Source organism: Hyperolius riggenbachi, chromosome 5, assembly GCF_040937935.1.
Source record: "Hyperolius riggenbachi isolate aHypRig1 chromosome 5, aHypRig1.pri, whole genome shotgun sequence".
Lineage (NCBI taxonomy): Eukaryota > Metazoa > Chordata > Amphibia > Anura > Hyperoliidae > Hyperolius > Hyperolius riggenbachi.
This window is the reverse complement of record NC_090650.1, coordinates 249,480,198-249,495,816: the sequence shown is the minus strand read 5'-3', so window position 1 is coordinate 249,495,816 and position 15,619 is coordinate 249,480,198. Positions and strand designations below refer to the sequence as shown.

General features: G+C 41.0%; 1 protein-coding gene across 3 annotated transcripts in view; it reads left to right on the top strand.

The window, feature by feature from the left end:
• PIGN (phosphatidylinositol glycan anchor biosynthesis class N) overlaps positions 1–15,619 on the top strand; it is a 385,079-nt gene that overhangs the window by 299,903 nt on the left and 69,557 nt on the right. The gene's annotated exons all lie outside the window — the stretch shown is intronic.

The window sequence follows — 15,619 nt, the reverse complement described above, 5'->3', positions numbered from 1 at the left end:
CAGCCCCATCCCTGGAGTTATTCAAATCAAAATTGAAAAGCCACCTGTTTAGCCTGGCATTTACGGACTTATAGAATTCTTCCTCTGTTCCACGACTTACCAATCAACCAATTATTGGTCGGAGCCATGCTTACGTGCTTTGAGTCCTACGGGAGAAAAGTGCTTTACAAATGTTATTTGTTGTTGTTGTTGGTTCCTATGGGTAAGCCCATCTACCACTCTTATGAAGAAGTGAAAATGCAACAATAAATGACAACTGTGTACCATGTGTTGACTGTTCTAATTTTTGTTTTTAGAACAATTTTCATTTACTCAGCATATATTCTAGTCACAAGCCCTTTTATTTCTTACCTTGGGATATTGCAGTTCTAATTTCCTCTGATTGAATGTTCCTCAAGCTATACCAGGACTAAACAATATAGTGGAAGTATGATCTGGGAGATTTGTGAAAATCCTTGGAGCAAGAAAGGCCTGAGATGGGGAATAAATAAATAAAAATGTGTTGCTCATAACATAAAATGACTGAACATTCCATCCAGCTGAATACTAGTTTTTTAATATTTTAATGAATAATAAATTTTCAAAAGAGCACCTGGACTGATGTAACATGGTGAGAGAAACATATGTATGTACAGTCCCATTCCTGTGTATAATTTGACTTTGCTTATTAACCTCCTTAGCGGTAACCCCGTGTGTGACACGGGGTAAGCCGCCGGAGGGTGCCGCTCAGGCCCTGCTGGGCCGATTTTCATAATTTTTCTTTTGCTGGACGCAGCTAGCACTTTGCTAGCTGCGCCAGCACCCCGATCGCCGCTGCCGCGCGCCCGATCGCCGCTATCCGGTGCGGCGCGCGGCACCCCCCCCCCAGACCCCTGCGCTGCCTGGCCAATCAGTGCCAGGCAGCGACAAGGGGTGGATCGGGTCTCCCAATGACGTCCCGACGTCGCTGACGTCATCCCGCCCCGTCGCCATGGCGACGGGGGAAGCCCTCCAGGAAATCCCGTTCTTTGAACGGGATTTCCTGATCGCCTATCGCCGGAGGCGATCGGCGGGGCTGGGGGGATGCCGCTGAGCAGCGGCTATCATGTAGCGAGCCCTGGGCTCGCTACATGATTTAAAAAAAATAAAATTAAAAAAAAACTGCTGCGCTGCCCCCTGGCGGTATTTTTCATACCGCCAAGGGGGTTAACTTCTTTTTCTCTTTGAAAGGGTTAAACATTCAGATATGCAATTGACAGCTTCTCACTAGTTGAGACCTAGTTGAACCCTCACTGATAACTAATTACAGCCACAAAACTTATGTTTGGCAGAGAAGAGCTTCTGAGTATAGGGAATAGATAAAAAAAAGGTCAATAGTTAATTGATTGTGGCTCTGAACTGTCTCAGACTGTGTCATTCAGCTTAGACAATACCACATTAAACCTACTGTTTTAGCTTTTAAAGAGAAAATGAAACAGTTGGATTAAAAAAAATAGGTGTAGGAGGATAGATAAAATCCTTTTGGTTTATTTTCAGTACAGGATTTCTTTAAAAAAAAAGAAGCTACTACCGGTATTATTATACTACAGTGAATATCAATTGTAAGGATGTAGCAATTTACTTGAGGTATTATTTTCCCTTTAACCCCCTTGGCATTATGATTCTTTCCGGATTTTAGGGTCTAAGGGCAGCGCAATTTTTTTGCATGCTTTTATATCCTAAAACCTGGAAAAAATCATGCGGCCAGGGAGTTCTGCAGCAGCCCAGCATTTGCTCACCTCCCTAGGATTCAGCGCTGCAGTTTTCACTCTGTCCTCCGGGTGGTGCTGTAACCCTATAGAGAGATTGCTGGCTGTCTTCATGACTACAGATGGCGATCTCACCAGGGGGAAGCAGAGCCATGGAGGAGAGGAAGAAGAATGGCAGTCGATGGTGGGATCCCCCGGGAGGTGAGTTAAAACTCCCTCAGCGTGCATGTCTCTGCATATAGCTCCCGGCGGCTACCAAGAGTTCAGCTCGGGATAATCGCTCCTGGCATGTCTTTTCTACCCCAAGCTGAACTCGTGAGTAATGCTAAGGAGGTTAAAGTAGATGAAGTACATTATGATGAGGAGAGCAGAATTGTTTGTGTTAATGCAAAATAGACAATAAAGATGTGACTTTTGAATCATCATACTCTACAACATACTCTACTGGGAAAGCATTAATATCAAATCCTAGCTGACATATTAGGCACATTCTGTAAAGAAAAATCTGTATTAATCAGAGAATTTAAAGTGTACGTAAAATAATTGGGAGAAAAGGATTTTTGCTTCTTTCAGCCCCGCGTAGTCTGTCAGCTCTCTCAATGTTCTGCCTGTCCCATCCAAGTCCACTACTTGGCTCAGTCACAGACTACTGCACATGCATGGTCCTGGCTGCGCGCAAACGCCTGATCACGCTCTTATGACCGGGAGAGCTCTGCCCATGCGCAGTTCATTAAGACTGTACCTGTGCTTGTGCAGAATGCTCCTGACCAAAGAAGCATGATGGAGAAGGCTCATAGCCCAGAACTGCGCATGCGCAGTGGCCTGTAACCCAGCTGGATCTCGGATTTCACAGGAGCACAGCGGATCAGAACAGAAGGCCATCTAGAAAGCTGATAGTTTACAAGGGGCTGGAGGAAACCCCATGTAAGTTTATAGCCTTTTCTTCCATTCATGTCAGGTTTACTTTAAGGCTACGTTTCCACTGTAGCGTTACATTTTCGCCTGCAAAAAATCGTATAAGATTTTTATGATTGGTGAAAATTCGCATGTAAATTTGTACGCGTTTTTATGCGAAAATTCGCATTAGTTACATATGCATAATCTGCCTAGTAACAGCTTAGTCATGACTGCTGACAACTTCCTGTAACCATGGATCCAATGCGAATTTTCGGGCAAGTAACGCGAAAATTCGCATTGCCTATACAAAGCATTGTACGCGAATCGTACGCAATGTCCGAAAAAATGATACAGGACCTCAGATTTTTTCACGCGTACGAAAATTCGCATAGAGTGGAAACGGCTGTATTGACTTACATTTGTTTTAAAATCTATGCGAATTTTCTGAGCAGAAAAACTGACACAAAACGCACAAGTGGAAACCTAGCCTTACACAGTGATAAACCAGACCATGGACAAAAATACAAATAAATATAACTCTCCTAGACTTGCCCATAAACATTTAAAAAAAAATAGTGTGCAAAAATGTCCTAATAGACATTTGGCAATAACAAAACCTATACAGTTTTATAGTCCACATAATATTTTTTTATGCAATATATATTAATAATATGCCTGTAGATAATTAATGCAGCCAATAGTCTGTTCTGATCACTCTGCTGTAGAAATCTCCATTATTTTGTCCTAAATAATAGGCTGAAAGACTCTTGGAGGCTGAATCAGACACTGGTAGCTAATAGTGTTGTAAGTGTTCGAGCGATGATGAATTTATGGAACACTTTAGGATCAATACAACTGACTCTCTGCGCAGCAGCTATCTGGGGCGTACACAAAACTGTCATAGGAAGAGAAATAATAGCCACAACCTCTGTGCAGAAACAAGGAAGCTTAAAAACAAAGCAAAAAAAAACGTACCAGTTTTAAAATTAGACACTTACAGGTATAATGAAAAAAAACCAGCAGGCCTCAAAAATGCTTACAAAATCTAACAATGTGTAAAAGGATTTAAACAAAACAATGGAAAATAAGAAAGGAAAGACCCTGTATTAGAAAAAAGTGTATACACGTCTAATTTTTCCAAACGACCGGTTGTTTAGATCAGTCATTTGAACGTCAAATCGGACGTGTGTACAAACAGTCGTTCAGCTGATAACGCTGGTTTTGACGGATTCGCTTCACAGATCGGTCAAATCCAGTCTTATCAGCTGAACGGTCATTTGTACACACGCCCGATTTGACGTCAAAACGACCGGTCATTCAGACGTCCAAACGACCGGTCATTTGGAACAATCAGACGTGTGTTTGTACCTTTAGTCTCATAAGCATTATTGTATGTTGACTAGGAAATAAATGCAGACTGTTAAATAGTGAGATTAAAATCTCTTCATCGAAATGCATTATGCGCTTTAAGGATTTTAAATACGTTTTCTTGGAAATTATACACATCTAAAACCAAGTCCACATTTGAGCAGAAAATCATTTTTGAGAATTGTGTATATCTTAGAATCTCAGAGACAGAATTAGAGGGGGTTAATATCTGCGCAGACGCAGAATGCTCCCGACGATGGGGGCGCTTGCGGTTGAGCCGTGGCTGGTATGCAGAACTTTCTAGGGCCAATTGAGAAAGATCCAGGAAGGGAAGGACGGTGAGGGAGCGATTAGCCTGGAGGGGGCTGGAAGAAGCTCCAGATATGTATAATTTTTTTCTCCTGCCCCATCTCAGGTTTACTTTAAGGCAGATTCAGAGGAGTGGAACATCTTAACTGGGACAGATAACTGCCCTTAAGTTGGCTGTACTGTCTAGATTCTTGGGACTATTTAGATCCCACTCAAGAAATGTTTCCAAGTATGTTTTAAGAGATTATAACAATGGAAAGCTATTTAGAACTTTAGAACTAAAAATTGGGATATTATTCATTCTTTTAGCACCGTGTGGACTGCGGACCCCAGATATATTAAAATATTTAGCGGACGAAGCACAACGCATCACTTTTTCCACATTTTGTTACGTTTACTTGAGGTTTTGGCAAATTTATTAAAAATAAAATAAAACTGAGAAATCACATGTACATAAGTATACACAGCCTTTGCTCAATACTTTGTTAATACACATTTGGCAGAAATTATAGCCTTAAGTCTTTTTGAATATGATGCCTCAAGCTTGGCACACCTATCCTTGGCCAATTTCACCCATTCCTCTTTGCGGCACCTCAAGCTCCATCAGGTTGGATGGGAAGTGTCAGTGCACAGCCATTTTAAGATCTCTCCAGAGATGTTTAATCAGATTTAAGTCTGGGCTCTGGCTGGGCCACTCAAGGTTATTCACAGAGTTGTCCTGAAGCCACTTCTTTGATATCTTGGCTGTTTGCTTAGGGTCATTTTCCTGCTGAAAGATGAGTCTGAGTATAAGAGCGCTCTGCATCAGGTTTTCACCAGGAGGTCTATGTACATTGCTGCAGTCATCTTTCCCTTTGTCTTGACTTATCTCCCAGCTCCTGCCACTGAAAAACATCCCCACAGCATGATGCTGCCACCACCATGCTTTACTGTAGGGATGTTATTGACCTGGTGATGAGCAGTGCCTGGTTTCCTCCAAATGTGACACCTGGCATTCACACCAAAGAGTTCAATCTTGGTCTCAACAGGCCAGAGAATTTTGTTTCTTATGGTCTGAGAGTGATTCCGGTGTCTTTTTGCAAGCTCCAGGTGGGCTGTCACGTGCCTTTTACTAAGGAGTGGCTTCCGTCTGGTCACTCTATCATACAGGCCTGATTGGTGGTTTGCTGCAAAGATGGTTGTTCTTCTGGAAGTTTCTCCTCTAGAGCTCTGACAGAGTGACCAGCAGGTTCTTGGTCACCTTCCTGACTAAGGCCCTTCTCCCCCAGTTGCTCAGTTTATATGGCTGGCCAGCTCTAGGAAGAGTTCAGGTCACTCTGAAATTCTTCCAGTTAGAGATGATGGAGGTCACTGTACTAATTGGGACCTTCAAAGCAGCAGACATTTGTCTGTAACCTTCCCCAAATTTGTGCCTCCAGACGATCCTGTCACAGAGGTCAAGAGACAATTCCTTTGACTTCATGCTTGGTTGGTGCTCTGAAATGAACTGTCAACTGTGGGTCCTTATATAGACAGGTGTGTGCCTTTCCAAATCATGTCCAATCAACCGAGTTTACCCCAGTTGGACTCCAATTAAGCTGCAGAAACATCTCAAGGATGATCAGGGGAAACAGCTTTAATGTAGTAGGTAGTACCTGATTGGATAATGAATATGCATAATATATCAAAATACTGTAAATAATCCATAAGTACCTCTCCACCTGCACCATGCCAACGAACACTATATCAAACACACAAAAAAGAGTTGGCTCTTGGGTGCATATGAAACGTATATCAATTTATTAATAAACGATTAAATTACACATTACCCACATATAATCATTAACTTTAACTACTTTGGCCTTTTGGACGTTGCTGATATGTCCAAAAGGCTGCAGCTGTGCTGCTGCGCATTAGTCCCGTGCCGCCGCCCGTTAGCCCTTTCTAAGTCCCTGTTAGAAAGGCTTCTTTCAGAAGCCGCGATCTTTCTAAAGAAAAAAAAGTTTCCCAAGCGAGAGCATTCGCTTACAGAGCTAAAAAAAATGTTTTGACTGTGGCCATCTTGTGACGAAATAGTAAAATTACATCTACATAAATTTTTTATAAATGAATACAATGTATTACCATTTAAAATTAACTGTTTACCACCCACACTCTAAAAAATACCCAAATATTTTTTTTTTATAAAAAAAAAAATTACAATTGAAAACAAAACAAAACATAAATATTTACCTAAGGGTCTGAGCTTTATTAATATGCATGTGAAGAGGGTATATTATTATAATTTTTTAAATTATAAGCTTGGACGCAAAAGTGAAAATATGCACCTTTATTTCCAAATAAAATATTGGTGCCATACATTGTGATAGGGACATAATTTAAATTGTGTAATAACTGGGACAAATGGGCAAATAAAATACATGGGTTTTAATTATGGTATATATATTATTTTAAAGATCTAATGGATGAAAACTGAGAAATAATGATTTTTTTCAATTTTTTTTCTTAATCTTCCCGTTAAAAGTCATTTAGAAAAAAATAATTCTTAAATGTACCACCCAAAGAAAGCCCAATTAGTGGCGGAAAAAAACAAGCTATAGATCAATTCATTATGATAAGTAGTGATAAAGTTATTGGCGAATGAATGGGAGGTGAAAATTGCTTGGATGCATAAGGTGAAAAACGACTGAAGGCTGAAGTAGTTAAAAGCACCCTTCCAGTTGCTCAAATAAAAAATGGGGCCGCAGTCCCCATTACCCTGGAAAAAAACTGTATGTGCAGTCCACAAACTGTTATGTCCATTGATCTCTGCTCTATAGTTCCATAAATTAAGGATCCATTAATTAATCAAATGCAGTGAAACACAGCTTGTACCACCTAATGTAGTTACCCAGGGTGGGTACAGATGCTCATTATAAACACATATGAAGGTCAACAACTGGCAAGCGGACTGGAGGGCTCTCCAATTTAGTTGTATGTATAGGGAGAGCAGCTTTTGCTATCAAGTTGCCTCCATACATGTCTTCTCGATTGCTGCAACAGGAACACAACCTGTGTACACGTATAAATACCAGCTTAGTTTGTGTAGCCAATTCTTAATCACAGAATTCGGCTGCAAGAATTGTGTACTATGATCTTACGCAGGAGGACCAAAAGTTCCTCCAATGGCATATCCAAACGTCCAGATCCTGGTAGCTGGAATCTGTGGATGTGGCTAGTAATCCATAGGTAAGTGCAATGAGCGTCTGGATCAGGGCATGTTTGTAGTGCTTAAAGTCCAACGTTTTCCCAAATATTCAGCCTCATCAGGGACAGGCACCCCACGTCCTAATGCTACTGTTCTCAAATTCAAAATGCCACACCTGCTACATTTGTGCGGTCCAGGGGCCACCCATTCGCTTACAGCCGCGGTATGTGAAAGATAAAACTACAGTCCGGCACCTCATTTGGAGGAGGCATTTCTACTTGCTAAACGTAATTGGAGGGTGGGGTTACATACCATTATACAGCAATATAGAGATATCAGAAGTGTTTCTGAGGGTGAAGCCAAGATAATGAACTTACAATTGGGTATCCTGAAAATGTATTACCTTCTTCAGTATGTTGTTTTGGTGCCTTTTAAAGAAGTCACGGGGTTTTAAACACAATCTGGTTTCTGTTAAGCAATGAAGAGCTGTAATAGGCACCTTGGGCATGATGCACTAAACCTATCTTGTGAATTATCACTACTTATGTTTTTCTAGCCTTATATGTACTGTATATTCTGGCGTATAAGACTAAGTCTTATACACCGGGTGTCATTGATGTCGGGTGATGCGCCCTATCCTGTTACCGTCTCTCAGACCTCGCTGCTGAGGACTGTAGTGAAGCGGTGCAGGCACACATGTGCGAGAATTTGAGAGGCAGAGGAGGAGATAAATAGGATACAAGGGTGGGCCAGACTGGTGAAAGAAGTGTGTTTTATGGGCACAGTGCAATCTATTCTTCCATACCGCTCTGATAAACAGGTAGACAAGGAGAGCTGACTGTTCCACTTAGGGAGAGTTGACCAATCCAACCACTTAATTGCCTATAGTATACTGTTATTTACTGGGTACCAAATACAGCAAAGCACCAGTATCTGTTCATACATAGCACCAGTATATGATTTTTATTTTTATTGGTGTACGTTGGAAGAGGGGTAGTCTTATACGGCGAGTATATCCCAAACTCTATATTTTAACTGGAAAATTTGGGGGGTCGTCTTATACGGCGGAATATATGGTATATCTTTTTAGAAAATATCAAGCAAAAACATGCTCAAAATAAGTTGGAGCAAATAAAAAAAAAGTCATATATTTACTTTCCCTATTTTACTATGCTGGATGCAGAAAATGTGCAATCTAAATAAGATGAGAAAAATGTGTAATTTAAATAAGATAAGTGAGAACTCATGGTAAGGTTTTAAGGCCTAGGTGTGCTCGATATAGAATCAATTTTCCATTCGGATCATCTTAAATCCTTACATTATTTGATTGTCATTATTTCCAGATAGACATCCACTTCACATAATCTCATACCAGCAGCTTCCAGGCAGATTATTTTTGGTAGAACATAAACTTTGTAATATTAGAATAATTCACGTAACAAGACAGCAGTGACATGCAGTGATATATGTGGCTGGGTTGTTATATGATTGTAAGTAACAAGCCTTATTATAGTTCTAATGGAGGAGATATGAAGAGTGACTTTGACATCATGATAGTTCTCCTGTTGTGTAGACAACAGTGTTTCTAAATGTCCAGCAAATGACTGCACAAATCTCACCTTCAAGGAATTTGGTGCATTTATTTACTTGTAGGATTATTGGCTTTCTAGTCTTTGCTAAAGGTCACTTTACTGAAGAGGAAAGCGGCTGAATACTTAATGATTCCCGGCTTCTAGCAAGCCAAATACCATGTTCAAGTAATGGGATACAGGATGATTCCCATCATTTGTATGGGTGATAGTTCTATCCTCTCAGGTTCTCTGGGCTCATTCTCATTTTTTTGTGTGCAGTATGATCACTTAGAATCTTTAATGCCCAAAAATTGTGAACTCTGCTGTAATGGATAATGTGTAGAGTAGATTTATAGAGGTAATTAGTTAGCCACAGATCAATTCCTTTGCAAAGAGAAACACAACATATGTAAAAGGAAGCACAGATCAATAATTATATTTGTATGCGCATGGCATAATTGTAAAGCAAACCTAAACACTGTATTTTAAGTTTTCATATATGAATTGCATTTAATATCCCAACATATACGGTTAGTAACCTTCACCAAGAAACAACATGCCTCCACAGAAGCCTTGTAGGAAAGTGATGTTATCTGTTACATATACATTTTGAAAGCCGTATAAAAGAGTATGGCTGTCCCCATCATATATGCCTTATGCAAATCAATAATAACACTTGCGCACCGCCATCACACACTGCAATAAAACTGCCAAATAAAATGGAGGCTCTTAAACAAAATCAAATTTAGACTGTGAGCAGCTGTGGTTTTTAACCTTTAACGCTTTAGCAGCCAATTTATTTAGAGGCTAGCAAGTGCTCCAGGCTAATTTATATTCTCACATTTTTTTTATTTCTTCTTTGTTATATTTCCTAGCTTCTCATTTGTACTGCTGTAATGTGTATTTATGGCCACTTATCACTAGGGGGCAGCATGAGACAATAACAGAGGACTTCTGCTTTCAGTTTCTATGTTTTCTACTTGTAGAAAGAGATCAAAGCATTCCAAAAATTTACAGCACAACGAGCTCTGCCGACTGATGTCAAAAGCAGTGCAGTTATCTCAAACAAGATAACGCTGTTGAAACTGCTAATGGGTTAAATGGAAGGAAAACACATATATAAAACACACAATACTGTTACAGTATTGCATAAACCAATCCTAAGGAGGGAACCTTGACATGGTAAAACATGCAAAGCTACACTGGCCATTACAGTCAATGGCCCCACTGGTGAATGGCATGTCATTCACATTTAACATTTGTGTTTTCCCCACATTTTTAAATTGGACGTTTTACTTTTTTTTTCAGCATGAGGTGCGCATTCGTAATTGCAGTGTATTCTGCCTCATCCCAAAAATCGCGGATAAACGCAGAAAATTGCGTGCTGGAAAAAAGCTATCACAAATGCAAACACAGGACAATGGATGGAGTGTAAAAATGCACTGTAAAGTGTGTTCCCGCCTTATGTGATCAAGTGCCAGAGCAGGATCATCCACAAGGCAACCTAGGCAGGTGCCTGGGGCCTAATGGTCATCAAGGGGCCTAATGGTCATCAAGGGGCCCACCTACTACTTTCTCTGACCCCTCTTTACCTGAGCTTACCAATCGAACCAAAAGGGGGGCCCAAAGCTACTACTTTGCCCAGGGCCCCACTTCAACTTAATCCATCTCTGTTGAGTGCATTCTGTTTACAACAGTGATGCCTGTAAAAACATATGGATTTTCCTGCATTAAACTCTCAAGCCACTGCTTTTGGATTGACCTAGTAATTACACCTAGTTTTGCGGTAAGGCAACTGATGCAAGATAACACAATAACAGACAGTCAACATCACAGCCTATATATAAGATAAAGCCCAAGTACGAAGGTAGAACACAAAATTCAAATGGAACATTTTAGTAATTCCTAGATTTCTTTGGAATTTGGCAGCAGAGATATATCTACAAGAAGCCAGAGACAAGCCATTGAAGCTGATAACTACCACTGTGCTGCACATCAAGGAAATATCACTAGACATGAAAGTGCTTTGAAGAAGGAAATTGCAGTGGGAAGATAACACAGCCAAGGGATTTCAAAATTATAAATTATAAAAGGATGAGTGAGAGCTAATCATTTATCATAAGCTGCTTCTTTTCTAAGCAGTGTTTATTTGTGTAGAGAATCTCCTACAGATGCGTACACATCGTTCAAACGTTAGTTAATGCAATGTGGTTGGAAGGGCCTAACGATAAGCACTATATAATTAGAATTAAAAAATTGGTTACTGTGACCTTTCCACTTATTTTTCAAGAAAGTGCAATGGTATCATAGACGTAAGGTACAGACTGGACTGTGACATATACCCAAAAGACCCCTCCAGCACCCAGCAATTCTTAGGTGGCTGTGTCCTTCCCTGATACTGAGCATTATCATTCCACTGTAAAGGAACCCATGGAGGCTGCCATATTTATTTCCTTTTGAACAATACCAGTTTACTGGCAGTCCTGCTGATCTTTCTGATCAGTAAGGTCTAAATCACACACCTGAAACAAGCATGCAGCTCATAGAAATCTGATTTGCATGCTTGTTCAGGGTCTATAGCTTAAAGTATTAGAGGCTGAGGGTCAGCAGGGCAGCCAGGCTATGTGCATTATTTAAAAGGAAATAAACATGTCAGCCTCCATATTCCTATCACCTCCAGTTCCCTTTAACTGGTAGACAGGAGTGTCAACATTTTTGGCCAGTCAGTGGATGAGTTCAGTTCTGAATAACTGCTACAGTGTGCAGCTGATTACCCCTGCAGCACCATTGGACAGCCTCAGGGAAACAGTACTCCAAACAGAGAGCATTGAAGTGGAATTTTCATTTAACGTTGCTATTGAAAAAAAAAGGTTTTATTTCATTTTCCAGCCAGCTATGGATTTCCAAAATTGCATTTAATCTTAAAATGCAGCTCTTGGCTATCATAGAACTTAACCTCTTTGACATATTAGCTGCACAAAGCAGGAGCTCTTGTTTCTCAATTTCAACATCAACATCTAGACTAATCTATTAATGATTGACACTAGGATCCAACAACGGTCTGTCTCTGTCTATGGATTTGCTGCATATATGAACACAGCTGTTACTACAGTAAGCTATAAGGAGTTGCGAGGTGAAAACTACCTATACATATTTGTTTACCTGGGGCTTCTTCCAGCCCCTAGATGTGTGTATGTCTCTCAACACAGGTTCGCGCTGCTCCACACTCCCGCTCTCGGCCCCGTAGTGGCTCGCTGGCCTATCGGGTCGACGGCTTCTGCTCATGGTCACCAGGAATCACGCTGCTGCTGCTAGGAGTGTTCTATACACCTGAGTATGTAGGTCTTTTCCTATATTATACGTAAAATAAAGCCTGTTCGAGGTTCAGCAATCCTGGGGAATCGCACATTCCTATCATTCACTTCCAAGCTCCCATGTGTAAGGCTACAATTTCAAAGGAATCTAAGGTGAGAAACATATGGAGGCTGCCATAGTTATTTCCTTTTAACCTCTTAACTCTTAAAACCCCCAGTGACCAGGCTATTTTTTTACAAAATAGGCCACTGCAGCTTTAAGGCCCCCCACCGTTTCTGCCCACCAACAGAGCTTTCTGTTGGTGGGCTATGATTGCTGCTGTTTTTTTTTTCATAAATATGTATTTATTTTTTTCATTAAATATTACTATTTTTTTTTATTATTTTTACTCCGGTCCCTCCCTCCTGGCTGTCAGCTTCAGCCTATGACAGCGCATTGCTCCTGTCTTCCCGTCCCCAGTACAGCGCTGCCTTAGATCGCAGCGCTATACAGTGTTAATAGATGGCGGTTTCGCCGGCTAACAGTCTGCTAGCGGTGATCGCCACTGGTAGACTGATGGCGGAGTGAAGCTCAGTCATTTATTCGGAGATGCGCGCACGATCTACTGCAATCTCCGCCCCCAGCACTTCACGCCAATTGGCGTGGAATGGTCCTGGGGCTGCCGCGCTGCTCACATTCGTCAAGTAGTTAAACAATACCATTTGCGTGAGCTCCTGCTGATCTTTCTTGTCAGTAAAACAAAAGTTTGCTTTCTTAAAACAGAAAGAATTTGCGATAATTCAGGTTGGAGTGAGCATGAGATGTCTCCCAGTGAATCACTACTGAATATATGCAAATTAACCATTGTACCGTTAGAAGCTAAACACACCTCCAGAACCGCTGGAATGCAATGATGTGTCATCTTGTTAATTTGTGCAGAGCCATAATAATCCAACATGCATACAGATTGTTTGATCCTCATCAGTGCATGGCATGGATTAATTTGGCTCTATGCAGTAGGGCTTGTAACACCGAGAGGTACAGACTAACCAGCAAGCTCATGGTGACCCAGAACTCATTGAAGTGTGTAAGGGACTACAATGGTCCTAAAAGCCCCCTTACTAAGATGTTAAGAATAACAAAAGTTTGCTCTCTTAAAACAGAAAGAATTTGCGATGATTCAGGTTGAAGTGAGCATGAGATGTCTCCCAGTGAATCACTGCTGAATATATGCAAATTAACCATTGTACCCTTAGAAGCTAAACACACCTCCAGAACCGCTGGAATGCAATGATGTGTCATCTTGTTAATTTGTACAGAGCCATAATAATCCAACATGCATACAGACTGTTTCGGATTGTTAGATCCTCATCAGTGCATGGCATGGATTAATTTCTTGTCAGTAGTGTCTGATTCACACACCTAGAACAAGCATTTAGCTGATCTTGTTAGAATTTTGTTTGGATGTCCAGCCGCTGCATTTTCCCATCGACATTCACGCCGCAGGTCCTAACACGTGCACAAAATCTGTTCATGCACACATTCTGTGATGCGAAAGAGTCCTAAGCCCCTTTTACACTTGCATTGCAAGTGTGCATTGCATTATCCTGTTTTGCATAAGGTTAAAGCAACGGCAATCAAAGTCAATGGGGCCTAGCACACTGACTGAATCGTGTCGGAAGTTTCCGAATCACCACCGATCCACTGCAAAGTCAGCTGTACGTTACTGTATGACTTCCACGGTGTTGCAGCGGAAGTAATTGGAGTCAATGGGTGATGCAGGAATTTTATCAATAAGAGGGCGCTGTTCAAACTGACAGAAATTCTAGTGACATACTTCCTGCCCAGCAGAGAGAACGTCACTGAGTAGGGGGCAGAGCTATGCATATGAGCCTGTCGGTGCACTCTGCAGGAGCATCACATCTCCACCGCAATGCAAAAAATAAGTGTGAAACTGGCCTTCATGATTTGTGAAGAAGGTATTGTAGGCAGTGGTCAAACATTAAGTACGGTAGCTATTAATACATTTTAGCTGTGGAGAAATGATTACAGCAGGAGATTGACCTGCTAGGGTAATGACTAATTGTCATGATAAAACAGAATAAACTTGTCATTCTTGCACCATCTCACCAGAGGGAGAAGATGTATTAAAATAGGAAGAATGTCCACTTAAATATTCAGGTGATTTGTAATTTCCACTTATGTGTTATGAGCATAGTCTTTCCCAGCAAGTTAATATTATTCTTCATCAGTCAGCATTGTCCAAGTAATTCCATTTATAATGTAGATGTGCATGTTTGGCACCACGGTATTGGTGCTGATACGTATAGACTATCATCAGTGCTGAGAAATACTGTAACCCTTCCCTGCTGCTGCAATGTAGATATACAGTATGTTCCTGCAGTACATACCACATGCTGCAGGAACATACTGTATCTATGCCCTGCCAGTATATCTGCTCCACTAGTACTACCACTTTTTTCTGTTGTTATTTCCACACTAAATGCAGGCTGCATAGTAACCCAGGTTCCAGAGTTTCTCCAAAAGCCAATCCAAACAACTCTATGAATAGAATGTTTGGAGCTCTGTGTCTGAACTAGAGATTTAGCACTAAAGGTGCCTATCGATGATACAGTCTTCATTGTACAATTTTTCCACGTATGTGTAATATAAGGGGCTACGTAAAGTATCAATTCAATGTTTATTCAATCACAGTTTACCCTTCTAATACATAGATTTGGTAAAAAAATGTAATCAAGAGTGTATCATCATTTGGCACCTTTAGGTCTGTCAGTGTTGTCTGAACCAATCACCTTATTCCCTGCACAGTGTTGGAGGCAAGGTATTCCTGTTACATCCTAGCCCTTCTTCTATTCTTTGCAATGTGAAAAAAACCTGCCTACAATAAAGGGGTTGTAATGTTGGATGCTAGAGTGGGGGTGTTATGAGAAGTGATGAGGCTAGCCCACTACTGTTCTTCTCTCCAGTGTTTGTCCACTATCTCCACCGCTATTCCCCCTACTCCGTCGTAATTTATGTGGCGCCCGGGGCTTTGACTACATATTGTGCCTCTGTTGCTGGCTATGATGACGCCCACATTTCCAGGCTGCTGCTGGCACCCACATTTTCTATTTTGCTTGGGACAATGTTCTTACAGCAGGAAGCTAGGCTTGTGTGGAGAGGAGCAGCCTAGTCAACCCGAGTTAAGGAGGCTGTCACATGACCTGTCCAGTTTGGTGGACTTTGTATTTTTGGGAGGGATTTGTGGAGTGATAGACAAATCATTC